Source organism: Phacochoerus africanus, chromosome 4 (genome assembly GCF_016906955.1).
Source record: "Phacochoerus africanus isolate WHEZ1 chromosome 4, ROS_Pafr_v1, whole genome shotgun sequence".
NCBI classification, from domain to species: domain Eukaryota; kingdom Metazoa; phylum Chordata; class Mammalia; order Artiodactyla; family Suidae; genus Phacochoerus; species Phacochoerus africanus.
In genome coordinates, this window is record NC_062547.1 from 49,461,905 (window position 1) to 49,480,331 (window position 18,427).

The 18,427-nt window shown below is 48.5% G+C and overlaps 1 protein-coding gene across 1 annotated transcript in view; it reads left to right on the forward strand.

The window, feature by feature from the left end:
• Positions 1-18,427, forward strand: part of GALNT18 (polypeptide N-acetylgalactosaminyltransferase 18) — a 370,597-nt gene that overhangs the window by 202,082 nt on the left and 150,088 nt on the right. The window lies entirely within an intron of this gene.

An 18,427-nucleotide genomic window follows, 5' to 3' on the forward strand; every position in this document is an offset into this window, starting at 1 on the left:
CTTCCATGGCCTTTTGATAAGAAAATGGCCGAGGACCAGCACCTCACACACTTGAAGCTGGAATCCAGCCTTTTCTCTCCTGGGCAATGGATGTCCTTTGCTGGTGGACCCTGCCTTCTCATTGGCCATATTTTCCCAAAGCCTTCCACACCTGCTGGCAGGAGGAGCCTTGGAACTAGGCAGACCTTGGGAGACCAGCCAAACAGAGCTGTCCCTCCCCCACCACAGTGTTGGAGAGGCAGACAGACCACCATTCAAGCCCCCACTGGCTCTTGGGAGGGAACTGAGGACCTGCATCCAGCAGAGACTTGCCAGGACCCTGTAGCATGTGAGTTGGTGGAGCCAAGATGGGACCTTAGGCCTCCTGTCTCCTACCAGGGCTCTCCACTCCACCCCATGCAGTATCTCTCCTAGGTCCAGTGGCCAGTGTTCCTGTTGTCTGCACTGTATATGGACATGGTAGCTTATGACCAGCAGCTTCAGGTTTGGTTATGGTGGCTCTGGGACATTGCCCTGCTTAGCTGTCTTCTGTTCCATGGCAATGGTAGGAACCATGACCAATGTCATTTTCTACAGCAAGGAAACAGACACAGAAGAGTTAAAGAACTTGTCCAAAGTCACACAGAGGTGTGATTTGAACCTAGATTGTCCCATTCTAGAGCCCATATCCTTGACTCTTAAACAAGGTGACTTTCTGGTGCACCATGGGTCTCTGGCTTCAAAAGACTTCCTTGAATTTTGTCCTCATCGTCTTTCCTCCACCCACCCTACAGAGAGAGATATTGGGCAGCAGGCCCAGTGAAGAAGGAGGCAAAGAAGGCACTTAAGAGAAAGGTGTAGCTGTCTTCTTAGCTGGAGCTGTGCCTGGGGCTCGGCAAGAAGGAGGGACACATTGTGCAGAGGCTTCTAGCCTCAGGATTGAGAGAAAATCATAGAGTTAATGGCCATGGTTTAGGTCACCTTTAAAAGGGAGTCAGCTTCCTATTTTCCTTTGAAATGGGGAGATGTTGCTATGCTCATGTGTGTACACACATGTGTGTGCAAGTGAACACGTGTGGATGAGTGGATGTGAACTTGAGTGTGTGTATATGCATGTAAGCATGTGTAAGCACTGTGAACGTGTATACACCGTTCAGGATGCTACAACAACATGCCATTGACTGGGTGGCTTAAACAATGGGGGTTTACTTCTCATGTTCAGGAGGCTGGGAAGTCCAAGCTCAAGGTGCTAGCAGATTTGGTGTCTGATGAGAGCCTTCTTCCTGCCTTGTAGACGGCTGCCTTCTCTCTGTGTCCTCACACAACCTTTCCCTGGTGTGTGGGTGTGGAGAGAAAGGGGCTCTGATGTCTCCCCCTCTTCTTACAAGGGCACTAATCCCATCATTGGGGCTCTACCCCATGATCTCATCTAAACCTAATGACCTCCTAAACGTCCCACCTTCAAATATCCTCACATTGGGGGTCAGGACTTAAATATATGAATTCGAGGGCACACACATTCAGTCCATAACCCTGGGCTTGTGTGTGCTCGTGTGAGCCCACAAAGGGGCTGTGCAAGTCCCCACAAGCTCTGTGGCTCAGCCCCTTCTACCACTACCTGGAACACCTTCACAATCCCCCTGAATGACAAGTAATTGCACAACTGTGAATCATTGTTATTTTTAATTGCTGGTAAGAAAATCATAGTGTAGTGACGAAGTAGAATCAGAGCTCCCAGCTTGCTTGCCACCAGCTGCTGGGTCCCCCTCCTCTCCCTGCAAAGCCCCCATCGTCCCTTGGCTCAGAGCCTGCCTAATCATTGTTTAATGTTTCAAAGATGCTGTCCTACACAAGAGATACTCATTCCAGGCTGTAAAAATACCAACAGCTTTGCATGCAGCTGGAATAATTACAAAAATTAAAAAAAAAAAAAAAGCAGAGGAAAAGAATGGTCCGACAGTATCGTGCTTTATGGAGCTTAAAGAATCCCATATAGCTAATCTAATTACAACCAAGGCTTAGGCAGCTTAAAGGTGTTTATGCATCCAGGCATGTGGGCTGATGCTCGGCATGAGGCTTCTTGTCACCACCTACCCCTGTGCCTTGGACTAGTGTGACTAGGGGGCCTAGGATGCAGCAACTTGAAGATGGAGGCCAGCAGTACTGAATTCTGCAGGAGTCCTGAAGCCTCTCACCTTTGCTCCTCACTGCCTGGGGCTACCTCTCCCTGACAAATTCATCGTCCAGCCTGAGAGTTACCCTTGGCCATGGCCACAGATTCATGTCCTCAAGTGCTGTCCAGCAGCATTCTCCTGAAGACAATGGCTTCTAGGACTTGAGCTCCTGGATGCTCTGTGTGGTGACTGCCTGTCCCTCCCCACACAGAGGAGGGGCTTAAGCCATGACTCTAGGACTGAGCCAGTTTCAGCCAGTGACTGTGGGAATGGAAGGGAATCAGATAAATATCTATGACTGTTCCTTTGTGTCATCTTCTTCTTCTTCTTTTTTTTGGGGGGCTGCCCTGGAGGCATATGGATATTCCCAGGCTAGGGGTCCCAATCAGAGCTGTAGCCGCCAGCCTACACCACAGCCACAGCAACATCAGATCCGAGCCGTGTCTGCGACCTACACCACAGCTCACGGCAACACCGGATCCTTAACCCACTGAGCGAGGCCAGGGATCAAACCTGCATCCTCATGGATGCTAGTTTGGTTCGTTAACCTCTGAGACACAATGGGAACTCCTGTGTGGTTCTTCAGGTTACACTCTTCAGCAGGACACCCAGATGAGAGGCAGGTGAAGAGTGAAACCTAGCCCAAGCCTGTGTTCCCCATTTGCCAAGCCATGCATCCTGGGGTGAGTCTGTCTCAGAAGTGCCTTTTTCTTACTGGGGGTCCCAGAGACAGTGCCTTTCTGTAACACATATCAAGGTGCCATGTGCCAGTAGCCTAGCCCTGACCTCTGCAGAGAACAGCCATCCCTTCCTTGCTAGTGGGTGGCCTGGCCTTAACAGAGCTGCTGCAACCTTGACCATGTTCCCTGCACCTGCTGCTCTCCAAACCCCAGCTTCCCACAACCTCCTCTGAGTTAGTCCTACACATGGCCTTCCACCTCTATTCTCCACCAATCCACAGTTCCCTGCCAGGATGGAGCCTTGCTCTGACACTCCCCTCACTCCCCAAGCTGGGCCCTGGCTCTGTATCCAAGCCTGGTTCACCCTCTTCCTTGAGAGGCTGGACCCTGCCCTCTGTACCACTAGGCTGAGGTCCTATTCCTGTGCCTAGCTCTGGGGGACACTGCCACTTGGTGGGCCTGCCTCAGAGCTCAGTCAGTTTCTCCAGCTCTAGCCTGTCTGGTGTCAGCCTCCTTTCTGTCCTCACCAGCAACTCCGTTGAGGTCCTAACATGGCACATGGCCGAGCCTGCCTGAATCTGGCAATGGTATGGGTGGTTCATCACCCTTTTGAGTTCCTTTACCAATAAAGGAAACTGACTTGGGGAATCAGGAAGTCCCTAAGATACTTCCTTGCCAACCAAGAACAGCCCTAGGAGGGCCAAGGGCCTACCTTCTCTGTAGCATGAGCACCCCGTAAGCAGTCTGCAACAAGGGAGCTTTGGACCATTTTGCTTTACAGATTAGCCAAGGTGACCAGTATCTGGTTAACAAAGTTGGTAGGAGCCAAATACGAAAAGGCCCTCTTCCCCTGGTCAACTGTGTGACCATCTGTCAGGAGGGAAGTTCCAGGAGCTGGGGTGTTGAGCAGAGTGTGGGCGGGCCAGGAGCAGTGTCTCCTGCCCTCAGGTCAGGGGCCCTGCTGCCAGCAGCTGGGAGTCAAACTGCCCGTGGCAAAGGCCAGGGACACTCTGGCCCAGCTTGCAGTGCAGCCAGCAGGAGAGGTCTCCTTGTCCACTCTTGGCCCTCGGCCCATCTTGCTCAGTGGCTTGAAAAGACAGAGTAGTACTGAGGATGGAAACAGAGCTGAATGCCAACACTGCTCTAAGCTGACATCCTCCCTCTGCTTCACTAATACTGTAAAGTGCTTGAAGCCCAGTAAATCAAATATTCCCTTCTGATACCAAATCTTTGGCATATAGAATGCTTTCTTGTGGCACTGATTCCCTTAAAAGCTACCCTACACCATGCAGCGACCCAGGTGTCCTCCTGCAGCTCCAGGGCCTGGGTGCTCAGCAACAAGTGGTGTGTGTGAACAACAGTTGGCACCTGCTGCCACCCCAGCTGCTGCCCAGATCTGTCCTGCAAATTAGCCTTCAGGGATCTTGGAAGACCTGTACCCACTGGTTGGATGTTGGGGTAGGAGGTTGTGCTGGGGGTGGTGGAAGCCAGTTCCAAGGACTGGGACCTCAGGCTCCAACAGGTGTGGACCCACTTGTGTTGCATATCCATAGACATCTGCTCTCTCTGTGGTGGGGGAAGCCTTTTCTGCTCCTAAAGTCATACACAGGCGTTCATTCAACAAAGTACCAGCCGGGTTCCAAGCTCAGCACGGGCAGCAGTGGTGAACCAGACATGGTTCCTGCCTCAGGCGAGCTTTAGTCTGGGGATGATGGCAGACTATGGCCCTCCTTTGGCACAAATACAGAAATGAGACGCTTCACCTCTAGTTTTTTTTTGTTTATTTGTTTTTGTTTTGCTTTTTAGGGCTGCACCTGCAGCATATGAGGTTCCCAGGCTAGGGGTCTAATCAGAGCTATAATTGCCAGCCTATATCACAGCCACAGCAATGCCAGATCCTTAACCCACTGAGCAAGGCCAGGGATCAAACCTGCAACCTCATGGTTCTTAGATTCATTTCCGCTGCACCATGATGGGAACTCCTCTACTTGTTTTTGAAAGTTCACATCTCAGGAGCTCAAGATATAAGTAGAATTTCAGGAAGAGATGCTCTTGAACAGAAAGAAACTTGGGGGATGTCAGATCAGTGAGCAAGAAGACTGTGGTGAACAACCACTAGTGGAAGGCTGGTTTTACTAGACAGTCCTTGGTTGCCTCTTGACCCCTCCTGAAGCTGGAGTGAGGGCTTGATTTTAGTCTAACCAAGGAGGGCATGGCCTAGGTACCAAGATATGCATCTCCATTGGTTTGCTCCTCCCTGACCCCTGTGCTGTGATTTCCAGTGGCCTCCCCTAGTTTATGTGGTTTTCCACTAAACACCTGATCTAGGATTGGGGTGAGTGACCTGGTTCACTTTGTGGGTTCCTTCCCCACATAGATGAGCTTCCCTTATGAAGCTTTTCCCCCTGAAGCAGGCAGCCCTGAAATCTAGTCCAAGTTCTTCATTTTATGGGTGGGAGAGGTTAAGTGAGTTTCCCAACATCCCACATCTGATTAATGGCAGAGCCAGAGGGCTGCCCTGCTCGAGTGCTTTGCTAACTGTAATCTCTCACTCATTCAACAAATGTTCATGGAGTATGAGCCATCACACTTAGCCCCAACGATCCAAGGACAGATGAGAAACAGTTTCTACTCCCAGAGAGCTCGTGGCCTAGTGCAGCTGATAAACTGTAAACACACAGCCATTACACATAATATAAAATGATAAGTGTCATCAGCCACAGGCGAAGGGGAGAGAGAATGCTGGCGGAGCCCAGGGAGAGGTCTGTCATTCTGGGAGGGCTTCCTGGAAGAGCTGGCATTTGAGCTTGGCTTTGGGGATTGAATGAGATTTGAATACAGATATGAGGGTAGAGAAAAGACAGAAGCTGCCTCCCTGTTCGTGTCTTTCTAATTAGGCTTTAGAGAATGCATCTGCATGTTCATGGTTTGGGCATCTATTGTGTTCCAGACACTACGCTAAGCAATTGTATACACTGTCTTTAATTTTTCCAGTGTCTCTCCACATTTTATAGATGAGGAAACTGAGACTCAGCAGTAACTTAGCCCTGAAGAGAGGCTTCTTCTTTGATTCCTTCTTCTTTCTTCTTCTCAAGGCCTCCCCCAGTGCCTTATACCCCATCAGGACTCTGATGCTTCATAAGTGAATCTGATGATTGAATGAAAATGGAGACAGAGAGATGGGGTTTGCAGAACCTTAGGAAAGGCAGCAACCCCCTTCCTTGGACAATATGGGGCTAAGCACAGAGCCATTTAGGATTTCTGTCATCAGAATAAATATCTGCCTTGAGTGTGTATACAACCCCATCCCAGGCTGGTAGATTCTTAGCCTAAGCAAATACTAGCAAGAGCTACCACTCCTTTCTAGGCATCTTTGATGTGTGAATTTGTTTAACCCTAAGAACAACCCTATGAGGGAGATATCATTATCGTGCTCATTTCACAGATGAGAGCACTGAGGCTTGGGAAAGCTGTAGGTCACACAGCTGGGAAAGACCAAGCCAATGTTTGAACCCAAGCTGGGTCTGGCTGTAGAGCTTAAGCATGGAACCTTGTCACCACATTCAGGGGTCCTACACTCAGTTATCTACCAGGGCTAGCTAGATAGCATAACGTGAATAGTAGAGGTGAAGCAATGAGGAATGGTGAGGACTGTGGCAAATAAGAAAATGAGTTCAAGTTCAGCCCAGAGGGCAGCCAGTGCCGGGTCCAGTCTGTTGCTAGACCTGTTGACCTTTCTCAAGTTGGAAAACACACTTGTTGTGTTTGGTGGGCTGAACAAGCCACCTGGGAAGAAGCCAGATATGCTCATGGTCTGCCTGTCTGCAGCCTCTCTCCTATTGATCCCTAGTTTGAGAAAATAGAAGCTTCTCTTTCACATCCTTGGTGAAAACGTGTCCGTCCCACTCTCTCCCTCTCCTACTTGCTGGTTCCCATGTCTCAGAAAGCAGCGAGTCCAGACAGGCAGAACTAGCCACATCTCTGTGCAGCTTCCCTTCAGGGTGGGAACAATTTGAGAAATTCATGATGCACAGGACACACGATTGAGTTCCACCAATTTAGGGAGTTCCTTTCTGGGCTGATGGATCCTGGCAGAAAAGCACACAGTCATACAATCAAGGCGTAGATTTCGTTCCCAGGTTGTAGACTTGGATGCTATTCTTACTGACACCCTTGCATCTTGTGACCTTGGAAGCAACTTGCATCAGGCACCTGGGGCCAGTCCACTAGTGGGAGAGGGGAGTGACCAGCACCTGGAAAGCTGGCCAGGCTTCAGAGGAGGCAGCTAGTGTGACTGTCACTTGGAGGGTATGTCAGTCTGATCAGGCTTATCTCAGCAGGACTCTCTCAGGGCAGGGAGTCGGGGAGGGGACAGGGAAGAGAGGCAGGAGTTCAGACCTTCCCCTGGGCCAACTCAGAGTGTGGGTGGCTGTGATTTGGATATGCCATGGCTCACCAGTTCCCACCAGCTTACCTAATTCTCTTCTAACTCCATTTCTTACACAACCTGTGACATGCAACCCTGAGGGAAGCCCTTGGAATGTGTGCTTCTGTGGTTGAGGCTGTGGTGGTTGGCATCTGGGAGTGAATATCCACAGCATTTCAAAGCCAAATCAGACCTAGAAAAAAAGTCCCAGGCCTCGTGTTTCTCTCAACTGGGCAAAGGAGTGTGAATTAGAACTTTACAAACTCAAATCTTTAAACCCGTCCTCACTGAATTTGATGGGTAACAGAAATGAATTAGAAATGGAATCATGGCTCAGCATTTCCATGGATTCTAAGCCAAATGGAAATTACAAAGAGTATCTCCAGCAGGGTTAATGGGGAAGGCAGGCTTCCTGCCTTGGCAGAGTGTTCCGACCCGGGTCTCCAGGGGGGATTGATTGAAGGATCCTTTGGATGAGATCAGGAGGTTCAGAGAGAGTTCTTTACCCAGACAATGGGAAGGAATTAACTTGTCACCAACTGATGCTCACAGATGCAACAGAAACTTCCAGCAACGCAGGACAAATTTAATGCCAGGCCGCCCAGGGGCGCCATTGCCTCCCACATCTTCCCTAAGGTGCTTAGATGCTAAAGAAAAGAATATTTTTCCCATGTTGGAAGAGATGCTGGCTAAGTCCCGTGGACTGAGTCTGTCTGAAAATTTCATTTGGCTTAAACATGAAAACTAATGCAGAGAATCAAAGAAAACAAGATTGTTTGCCGAGGGTTCCTGACCAGGGCTGCTCAGGCATGAGGCTGAGGCATTGCCTGAGGTGATTGTATTTTCTCTGAAAAGAACACTCAAGGCTGTTGTTTAATCTTTCTGGAGTGAGTTCCCATGGTCTTAGGTGCCCATCTGTCCTCTGTATCTATGTGCTCCACATCCTACATATGATACAACAGTCCAGCAGGTAAGGTTGCTGCTCCCTGAATTCTGTGTGGAAGGAAAAACCAGTCCCATCCTTCCACTTCCCAGTTACTGGGCTCCTACATTAGTACAGGTGCATCCATGGGAGGTGAGGGGGGTGGAGAAACAAAGAGGTGGGGGGATGGGTAGATGGATTGATGGCTGGCTGGCTAGATGGCTGGCTGGCTAGATGGATGGATGGATGGATGGATGGGTGAATTTAATCTTTTCCATTTTATGATGTAGACATTTTATGCCCATTTTGGAGACAAAGGCATTGAGGGTCAGAAGAGATAGTGAATCACCAAAGTTCACAGATGATGATGGCAGGACTGGGGCTTGAGCCCACATTTCTCTGCCCCATGTTCAGTGTGTCCCTGTTCTCTTTTCCTATGTTGCCCACTAAGCTTTTTTTTTTAACTGCCCGTCTTGTACCTAGAAACAGACTCACATGGGCTTGGATGAACTGCTTATACAAACAGGTGGCCAGAAGGAGATTCATTTTTAATTCAGCAAATATTATTGATCACTGTGTAGGCAGAGTTTCAAGATGGAGCCCCAAGACTCCTGGCCCCTACATTAGCTTGTTCCAGTTATTCAATCAAACACTCATCTGAGTTCTGCCATGAAGGGCTTTTGCTGATGTAATTAAGGTCCCTGATCAGTTGGGTGGGCCTGACCTAATTACATGAGCCCTTTAAAAACAGAGTTTCCTCTGGCTGGTTTCAGAAAGGTAAGTCACAGAGAGGCCCTTTGGAGGCCTTAAAGAAAGCAAGCATCCATGCTGTTGACTGACTGCCCATGGGGGCCACGTGGGAGGGAACTGCAGGCAGCTTCTTATTGCTGGGAGCGGCCCTGGCAGGCAGCTAGTGGGGGACCAGGGACCTCAGTCCCACAACTGCAAGGATGTGAATTGTGCCAACACCCAGGAAGGCTAGAGTAGACTCCTGAGGCCCAGATGAGAGCTACAGTGCTGGCCGACACCTTGGTTTCAAACAAGTGAAATCCCGAGCAGAGACTCCACCCACACCATACATGAACTTATAACCCATAGAAACTGTGAGATAATATATTTGTGTTGTGTTCACCTGCTAAGTTTGTGGTATTTGGGTGTGCAGCAACAGAATACTGATATAGTCACCTACAGTACCTGGCTGCTGTGCTAACTACTGAGAGCCTGAGACTGGCATGGTCTCTGCCCTCATGGGGCTTATAGCCTGGTGTGGGAGACAGACAAGAAGGAAATCAAGAGATTACAGAGTGTGTAAAGGCCATACAATATGGAAACTGGATGGTATGAAATAAATCAGGTGTCGGGAGGGAGCCTGTTTCAGGTTAGATGATTAGACGTGGCCCCTCTAAAGCCGAGCACAAAAGGAGGAGGAGGAGGAGTTAACCTCATGAAGAGCCATGGAAAAGTCTTCTAGGCAGACAGAGCAGCACATGCAAAGACCTTGAGCTAGGAGAGAGCCCGATGTGTTTGCAGAGATCCAAGGAGGCAAATGTGGCTCAAAGGTGGCAAGGAAGCAGGAGGCTGCCTTGAGATGATGTTGAAGAATTAGGCAGGAGCCTGGTCATATGGGACCTCAGGGCAAGAGGCCATGCTGGTGAGTTTTAAATGGGGGAGAGGGGCAATCTGACTGACTTTTTGGAAGCTCTCTCTGGCTAGTTTATAGTGAAGAGTTTGGATATAGGTATGAATGGAAGCAGGGAAATCACTTGGGAGGCTATTGCAATACCTTAAACCAGAAATAATGGTGAGTTGGACTACAGACTAGAGAGAGAGGAAAGGATGGATTTGAGATGTATTTGCATTTGCTGGTGATTGGATGGTAGAGAGTGAAGGAGAGGGAAGATCTGAAAATGAAGTTCAGGTTTCTGGCTTGGGCAATGGAATGAATAATGGTGCCATTTATTGAGGTGGGAGGGTCAGGGGAGGGGAGAAGAACAGGTGTGGGGAGAAAGACCAAGCATGAAGGTTTGAATGCTGGATGTGAGATGCCTCTAAGACATGTGAGGGAAGATCTTAAGTAGTCATTTGGCTAGAGAGGCAATGCCAAGAAGGACTGGTGTCTAGACTCCAAGAGGAGGTCAGGACTAGGACACCTGGCTTGGTGGTAGAGCTGGCTCTATGCTCACTCCCTTGGAAAGTAGCAGAATGCCCCAGTCTATACAGCAAGACCTAGGGCCTGGACCACTGGAGCAGTCATCCTTTCTGTACCCCCAGTTCCCATGCCGAGCCATGGGTGCAGCCACACATCCAGAGTGGGGCATTTTAGGAAGGGGTGGCTCTGGTGTGAAACTGACATTTCAGCAAGTTACTTCAGTTGTTCTGAACTAGTACTAAGGTGCATTAAGCACCAAATTATATAAACCTAAAACTGCAGGCTAATGTTCTTAAGAGGCCTGAGGGAGCCTGCAAAGAATGAGTGTGAATAAGAAATCGTCTGTAGGATGATCAAATCCCTGATTAAAATCACCTCCCAGGATCAATGGCCTCTAGAGAAAGTAGGGAACGCCTCTGAATCCTGATGAGGTGTTCATAACTCTAGAAGGATGTTTGGCCGGGCTACTGCTTCCTTCTCCAGGGCTGCTCAGTGCAGCAGAAGCTGGTATAGAAAGAGGTCACACAGGGATCTGACCACTGGGCTCAGGGACATGGTGGCAACCTACAGAGGGCCTAAGCCATGCGTGGCAGGTCTGGCTCTGGATTCTCTGGCTTTGCCTTGAAGTGGCTCTTCCTTTAGGAGCAGAACTCAAGACACAGATTGAACAGCAAGCAGTTTATTTAGCAAATTCAAGATATTCCAGTAGGATGGAGTTAAGACAAGGAAAGGAACAGCTAATAAGAGTATGTTATCAGGGCTCAGTGGTTAACGAATCCAACTAGGAACCAGGAGGTTGCGGATTTGATCCCTGGCCTTGCTCAGTGGGTTAAGGATCTGGCGATGCTGTGAGCAGACGTGGCTCAGAACCTGCATTGCTGTGGCTCTGGTGTAGGCCAGTGGCTGCAGCTCTGATTCGACCCCTAGCCTGGGAACCTCCATATGCTGTGGGAGCGGCCCCAGAAATGGCAAAAAGACAAAAAAAAAAAAAAAAAAGAGTATGTTATCAGCTCAAGCACCACTGTGGGCAGGTTGACCACATTATTAACTCCCTGGAAACTCTGGGAAAATGTTTAAAACACATGCCTAAAGAGTTTCTGTCATGGCTCAGCAGAAGCTAATCTGACTAATGTCCACGAGGACGCAGGTTTGATCCCTGGCCTCATTCAGTGGGTTAAGGATCCAGCGTTGCCATAAGCTGTGATGTAAGTCACAGACTTGGCTCGGATCTGGCGTTGCTGTGGCTGTGGTGTAGGCCAGAGGCTACAGCTCTGATTCAGCCCCTAGCCTGGGAACCTCCATAAGCTGCAGGGGCAGCCCTAAAAAGTAATAGAATAGAATGGAATGGAATGGAATAGAATAGGATAGAATACAGTACAGTACAATACAATACATGCCTGAGTATTGATAAACCCTGAGAGGTGAGGAAGCTGGGGTATTTATCTGCCAGCTCCTTGTAGTTGTTGGTTCAAGGCTACTCTTGTGGGCTTTTCGTTTCTAGCACGTCAGCCCTCCATGTGCTGGGCAGAGTCCATGTGTCTGTGACTTTGAGTAAAGCCCTGGAGTAAACATTCTTGTACTAAGTGAGAGGAGCTCTTGAAAAGGATGAATCTCCAAGGACATGGGTGGGGCATCCATAGCATCTGCCATAAGAACCACGTTTTTTTTTGTTTGTTTGTTTTTTTGTCTTTTTGCTATTTCTTGGGCTGCCCCTGCGGCATATGGAGGTTCCCAGGCTAGGGGTCGAATCAGAGCCATAGCCACCGGCCTACGCCAGAGCCACAGCAACGCGGGATCCGAGCTGCAACCTACACCACAGCTCACGGCAACGCCGGATCGTTAACCCACTGAGCAAGGGCAGGGACCGAACCCGCAACCTCATGGTTCCTAGTCTTTGGATTCGTCAACCACTGCGCCACGACGGGAACTCCAGATCCACGTTTTTGATACTTTTTTTTTTTTTTTGGTCTTTTTGCCTTTTCTAGAGCTGCACCCACGACGTGGAGGTTCCCAGGCTAGGGGTCTAATCGGAGCTGTAGCCGCTGGTCTACACCAGAGCCACAGCAACGCGGGATCCGAGCCACGTCTTCGACCTACATCACAGCTCATGGCAACACCAGATCCTCAACCCACTGAATGAGGCCAGGGATCAAACCCGCAACCTCATGGTTCCCAGTCAGATTCGTCAACCACTGCGCCATGACGGGAACTCCTTGATACCTTTTAAAATTGCATTTCTGGAGTTCCTGTTGTGGCTCATTGGTTAACGAACCCCATAAGCATCCATGAGGTTCAATCCCTGGCCTCACTCAGTGGGTTAAGGATCTGGCGTTGCTGGGAGCTATGATGTAGGTCGCAGACGTGGCTTGGATCTCATGTTGCTGTGGCTGTGGTGTAGGCTGGCGGCTACAGTTCTGATTGGACCCCTAGCCTGGGAACCTCCATATGCTGTTGGTGTGGCCCTAAAAAGACAAAAAAAAAAAAAGACCATACATACATACATAAAAGAAACTGTATTCCTAAAATCCTATGATATTGACTATGTCGAACTCTTTACTGACCAAGCTGAAGGGCATGCTGGGACCTCTACAGCGGGTTGAAGCCATCACTCAGGTCAAGCAAGACCAGGGTTAGAGCATCTCCTGCCCCATGCCATTGACCCATAGACAGAGCCCACATTGCCTTGCGATCTGGGCTCCATTTCATTTTGTGTCTCTGTCCAGCAGGTCCGTGTAATGGACAGAGCATCTGCAGAAAAATGTGACTAGGCATTATATAGACTAACTCGGGCTGGAGAAGGGATCAGAGGTCCCCAGCACTTTTGAAGCACACTCCTAGGTGTGGGAGAACCAGGGCATGTGCCGTCTCTAGGAAAAACTTTGGCAAATTCTAGTAGGGCTCAGACCCTAGCCAAAAATGTCTGAGGTCAGTTCCCAGAGTGCAAATCAGAAAACTGAGAACCATACTTCTAAGGTCTGGCTATATACTTGGGGGAAGTGGGAAGGAAGCTACAGCTTGCCTGGCGCCAGGTATTGGGGGCACTTCCTTGGGACCCCAGATACCAGGCTGAAGCTTTGGTTGGTATTGTGGATGCCATTGGTACCCCACCTAGATCCTCTTTACCAGCCAGTTCTCCTGTCCTCCTATGAGTGTTGGCAGCCAGCAGCTCAAAGCTGCACCCTTCTCCCAGAAACTGCCCCCTCTATTGAGAGCTGCTTCACCCAGAAATGCCTAGGAGATTATGCCCATCCTCTGGGGGATGGCCCACAACTAGTGCCTGATGGGTACCAATGTCTAAAAACCCCTTTTGACAAGTGCTGGAGGGGCTGTGGAGAAAAGGGAACCCTCCTGCACTGTTGGTGGGAATGTCAACTGGTACAGCCACTATGGAGAACAGTTTGGAGATACCTTAGAAATCTATACATAGAACTTCCATATGACCCCGCAATCCCACTCTTGGGCATCTATCCGGACAAAACTCTACTTAAAAGAGACACGTGCACCTGCATGTTCATTGCAGCACTATTCACAATAGCCAGGACATGGAAACAACCCAAATGTCCATCGACAGATGGTTGGATTCGGAAGAGGTGGTATATATACACAATGGAATACTACTCAGCCATCAAAAAGAATGACATAATGCCATTTGCAGCAACATGGATGGAGCTAGAGAATCTCATCCTGAGTGAAATGAGCCAGAAAGACAAAGACAAATACCATATGATATCACTCATAACTGGAATCTAATATCCAGCACAAATGAACATCTCCTCAGAAAAGAAAATCATGGACTTGGAGAAGAGACTTGTGGCTGCCTGATGGGATGGGGAGGGAGTGGGAGGGATCGGGAGCTTGGGCTTATCAGACACAACTTAGAATAGATTTACAAGGAGATCCTGCTGAATAGCATTGAGAACTTTGTCTGGATACTCATGTTGCAACAGAAGAAAGGCTGGGGGGAAAATGTAATTGTAATGTATACATGTAAGGATAACCTGACCCCCTTGCTGTACAGTGGGAAAATAAAAAAATAATAATAATAAAAATAAATAAATAAATAAATAAATAAATAAATAACCCCTTTTGCCTCAAAAGGGAATAACTCTGAGGCTCCATCACTCTCCAGGGCTCCCTGAGAAAGCGGATGGAGTCCAGTCTGCAGCCGAACTCAGATGTTGGCCCAGCTTCTTCCTCTGCCCTAACCTGCTCCCCTCACTCCCTTACAGGAATTACTCAAGAGCTGAGCTCAGTTTAAGCACTTACTCAGGGATCCTCATATCAGGCTCTGCTTTTGGGGAACCTCATCCAAGACTTCCAGACATGTGAGATGTGGCAGTAATACCCGGCCAGAGGGGCACAAGGTCTGTTAGAGAAGGGAGAACAACCCTCCCAAGATCCAGTGCTAAACTAGATCCTTCTGACCAACCAGGATGGTTTTCATCCTCTAGATCAGCATCTCCATTCATCTATAGATTGAAGTAAGTTCCCCTTAATTAAGTGATCACTGAGCCCAGAACTGTGTTAGATTCCATGGGGACTAAAAAGAAACACAGAAACATGTCTTCTGTGAAATCCAACTAAGCAAGGGTTTATTTCTACAAGCCTCTGCCTTGTGGATATTTCACTTCTTAAATATTCAGATAACTCCCTGTGGGTAGATATCAGAAAAAGAAAAAAAAAAAAAAAAAGGAGGAAACTTGAAGCTGGGGCAAGGAAAGGGGAGATAAGGCAAAAGAGAGAGAGGATGAAGAGGTTTTGGCCACGTGCCTTTGGGAGAAATGATGGAAACTAAGGCAAAAAACAAAAAACAAAGCCCAGTCACACTCAGGCTCTTCGTGGGAGGAGCAGCCATCCAGAGGGTTCTGCCATTCCCAACCCATCCTGCAGGAAGCTGTCTTGGAAGGTGCCACCTGTGTGACTTCTATGTATATGGAGGAGGGCTTGGAGCATGAAATAGAATCTCAGTGTGGCCAGCAGCCTGGGTTAAAGAGGGATCACGGGTCTACTTCATCTAAAACATCAAGTGCTGCTGCATTTCTGTGACAGTGATACGGGAGGCAGGAGCCACCATCTCTGAGCCATAAAATGAGACAGATAGTGATCATTTAACTGAAACTCCAGGCACTGGGGAAAATGCCACTCAGGGTGCATATTCTCTGCAACAAAGCAAAATGAACTTTCATGCGTGTCATTGAAAATTGCAGGGGAGAGAAATCTGGGAAGTTTTAGCAAGCAAAGGTTGATAAGTGGAAACTGATTATACAGGGCCAGTGATTACTTATTTATGATATGTAAAAATTCCATTGATGTTCTCTTTATTTCATTTTGCGATCCTTATTTTATTTTATTTTATTCTATTTTAGGGCCACACCTGCGACATATGGAGGTTGCCAGGCTAGGGGTCCAGTCGGAGCTTCAGCTGCCAGTCTACACCACAGTCACAGCAACACAGGATCTGAACTGCATCTGAGATCTACGCCACAGCCCACAGCAATGCTGGGTCCTTAACCCACTGAGCGAGGCCAGGTATTGAACCTGCATCCTCATGGTTGCTAGTCAGATTCGTTTCCGCTGTCCCATGATGGGAACTCCCATTCGCAATCTTTATTATTTGAGTAAAATGAAGGTAAAAATATGGCTTAGGACTTCCAAAGATTTATTTCTGAACTCACTCTTCCTCCACCATCCTGTTTTCCATATGGCTCTGCCGTCCCCTGACTGCAGGATCAGATCTACAGTCCCCTCACTGCAGAGTCCTGGCAGGAAGCAGGTGGCACTCTCAAATTGGAGAATTTGAGGAGAGTTTGATAATAGAGGTTATTTACAAAGGTGTGAGCAGGGCATAAGAAAGCTACAAGGGACAGTACAAGACCTTGGGGCTGGAAATAGCAGTGGTCCCTCCCATCTCAGGCCCAGAGGGGACCCCCCACAGGGAGATGCTAGGGGAATAACTCCCTTCCTTCTGATCTCCCCACAGGTCAGCCCCTGGGGTATTGAGAGGACCCAGAGAGGGTGGGGAGTGGATGGAGGATGCGGGGCCCCTTGCATATTGTACCAGTGCACTGTGCCTCAGGACATAACCCTTATAGTGCAGGTTGGCTTAAAGTTTAGCTTCTAACAGTTTGGATGGAGTTTAAGAGTTAGTTGTGTAATTGTTATGTATTAGTTTCTTTTTGCAGGAGGGATGAAGAAGACCTCAAACAAAAAGAAACCAGAAGCTGATCAAGAGCCAGCCCCCAGAGACTAGCAACATGGGGACCTGCTTAGACCAGTGCCTTGATTTTTCAGTTGAGGAACTGAGACCCAGACAGGGGAAGTGCCTTGTTCAGGGTCACACAGCAATTTAGGAACAAATCTGGAGTCCAAGTCAGGGTTGAGTAAAACACAGGATGTGATAGGGTGACTGTCTTTAGAAAAGGGTGAAATGTGAAATTCCAGAGAGGTGGAGCTGGGGTGGGCATGCAAAGAGAGAGACCTGGGTCCCCCAGAGCACCTTGTCAACACATAAAGGCCAGGCCAAAGTGGACAAGGCCCTAGATTGTGGCCAGGTGATGCCCTGATCTTTTTCCAGGCTTTACCCTTTAGCCAGACCGGACTATGAGGAAACAGGGGCTGCTCTGGCCCTGTAGCCTGCTCAGCCTGCCCTTGGAGAAGGCAGGCATTACAGACTCCCCTTCGGAAACCTGGGCTCCAAGAACCTGGGGACTGACTAGGCTTCTTTTCTAGGAGATGAGGCTGATAGACCTGAGCTAGGAGCCTAGGAGAAGGGCATCCTGGCTCTCACCATGAGCTGACAGCTGGGGATGGGTGGGCAGGAACCAGAGAACTGTCACCTTGTTGCTAATAGTAGCATCTGGTAGAAAATGCTGGTTTCACCTTCAGCCTGTGGCATCAGGGCTGTTTTTAATTAAAAATGTCTTCCCCCTACTGAAATATCACTGCTTCACCACCAGGTCCAAAATGGCAGACTTGGTGAATACAGTGCAGGTATGTTTGAGGGTCATTGCCGTTTTGCCCATTTGAAGCCCAACTGTCTAGGTTTGCGTGTCTGCCTTGAGAACAGTTAGGAAGTGAGCTTTTTGTTTTTGTTTTTTTGTTTTGTTTTTTTGTTTGTTTGTTTGTTTTTTTAAATGGTCTTTTTAGGGCTGCACCTGCAGCATATGGAAATTCCAAGGCTAGGGGTCAAATTGAAGCTGAAGCTGCTGGCCTGCACCACAGCCACAGCAATGCTGGATCTGAGCTGTTTTTGTGACATACACCACAGCTCATGGCAATGCCGGACTGTTAACCCAGTGAGCAAGGCTAAAGATTGAACTTGCGTTCTCTTGGATGCTAGTCACATTAGTTTCCACTGAGCCACAACAGGAAATCCAGGAAGCCAGCTTATAACTGACCAAAATCAGGAGGTTCTTTCATAGAGCACTGCTCTGAGCTGTACCACTTTCTTGGTTCCATGCACTCAGCCTTTGTCCTCAAGGACCTCATGGTCAGTGGGTAAGGATGTGGACTCAAGAAGCCATGAAAAACAATTTTGGCCCATTAGGGACTACTAGCACCTTAGGTCAGTGCTAGAACACAGTAAAGCTAGACCTTCTCCCTTGTGACTAAGATGGTGGCATGGGTGCCTCACCAGCCCCCTACACAGAGTGTGGGTGGTAGGCTCTTTTCATTCATTCAAGAAACATTTTGTTAACTTGGAGAGTAGGAATCACAATGGGTGACCCCAAAGAGATGATGACTCTCAGGAGAGTCTGACTCATTGTACCTATGTTTCCTCCCGTCTGGAGCACCTCCTTCCACAGCCTTCTCCACACAGGTCTTGAGTGTTCCACGATCTGTCTACTGAGGGAAACATTCTTCTAGGCCACTTGGCACACATACATACTTTTTAGTTATTTGTGTGGTTCTCTCTGTACTTTTTTTTTGAATTTTTTTATCATTTATTTATATATATATTTTTCTACTGTACAGCATGGTGACCCAGTTACACATACATGTATACATTCTTTTTTTTTCACATTACGTGTTCCATCATAATTGACTAGACAAAGTTCCCAATGCTACACAGCAGGATCCCATTGCTAATCCATCCCA